This window comes from Sinocyclocheilus grahami, unplaced genomic scaffold (assembly GCF_001515645.1).
Source record: "Sinocyclocheilus grahami isolate Dianchi unplaced genomic scaffold, SAMN03320097.WGS_v1.1 scaffold240.1, whole genome shotgun sequence".
In the NCBI taxonomy this organism is placed as follows: Eukaryota; Metazoa; Chordata; class Actinopteri; order Cypriniformes; family Cyprinidae; genus Sinocyclocheilus; species Sinocyclocheilus grahami.
Window position 1 is genome coordinate 1,495,258 of NW_015505419.1, and position 1,580 is coordinate 1,496,837.

Sequence of the window (1,580 nt, forward strand, 5' to 3'; positions counted from 1 at the left end):
CCAACTTAGAAAATACCTTAGTACGTGTCCAGAAACCGTGGTACAGTATTACTGTGGCGCATGTCCATTGTGTTAGTACCATAGTATCATTACAAAACAGACGTATACCAGCTAACTTAGTCTAGCCAGTCAAACTCAGCATCACTTAAACAATGATGCATTATTGTGGACACACAAGCAGTGCAGAGCAAGCAGTAAAGAGCTGAAGCCTTTGTGCATGTGGACAAGTTTAGCCATAGGCTGGAAATCCCTGGAATATTTTCAATTCTCTGCTTTGCTGACAAAAGTGTGTAAAAATGATCTGATAAAACAAACAACTAGTTTGTCAACATGTACACACAAACCTCCACCTACAAGAATGATGAAAATGTGAGTCAAACATGACTAAATATTGTTTTATAACATCTTACGGCATTTTCTTTATGCGTTGTCCACCACCTGTCCTTACTGAATGCAAATAAATCTCAAGTTTAAACTAATAACTCTCAGACATTTTAACATTTTATTTCAAAATATCACCCTTTTGCAAAATTACAATCTGCAGCAACATAGAAATCCACTTTTTTTTTAGTTGAATTAAAGTAGCACTCGGACGTGTAGCATTTAGGCTTGTATTGTTTTGACATAAACTGTCTTAAGGCAATGAATTTCAAATCTTACCTGATTTGCCCAAGCCACTCTTTGCTGTCAGTAGCGCTGCTGTAGTGAAACTGTCACGGTGTATGGCAACACAGCAGGTATTTCATCACACACACACACACACGCAGCGTTTCCCTGTCAGATATCGGTCCCAGGAGGGGTGGGGCAGCATTTTAGAGCTTGCATTGTCTGTCTTTCTCCCATGTGCCGTGGTCTAAACCTGAATCTCCAGTGGCCATCAGCCAGTGTCAGTCAAATCAATGGCTGGTAATCCCATTACCCTACACTGGGAGTCCATATGAGACAACATATGAGATGGCAGAGTCGGCGGTCCGCAACTGGACGGACATTGAAGCTTTGGCAAAAGTCACTTGTGAATAATGCATCCCATTGATGTGGTCGCCAGTGCCATCTGTCAGATGGTTGTGTCTTCTGAGTTTAGATGCGAGCAGCAGACTATATGTCTCGAGCCTTTATTTAATTTCACCTTAGATTACATCCGTTTGAAGTGGTGTTGGGTTATTCTTATTTCGGTCTAATAGTATCGCCCTGAAGGCGAAGTTTTTGTCCCGTTGCACCTGTTTGGCGTGTTTGAGCCCATGACACCTGTGATCTGAGTGATAAGGCGTTAACATGAGGTGGATGCACAGCTGTTTTTGAACAGATGATGTCAGTTTGCATGTCAGTTTCTTCATTTCAGGAAATGAGGGTTGAGTCTAAAAATGTGAAGTAAAGGTCCCATGACTTCATTTGCGGTTTGCATGCCACACATTTAAGAAATCCTGTTCTTTCCAAATCTTTTGAATCTTAATTGAGACATTTATGATGTTACAGTGAAATGATTTTCAAATAAATGCTGTTATTCTGAACTTTCTATTCATCAAAGGATCATGAAAAGTTTCATCATGTTTTTAATATTGTTATTAGTAAGAAATGTTTCT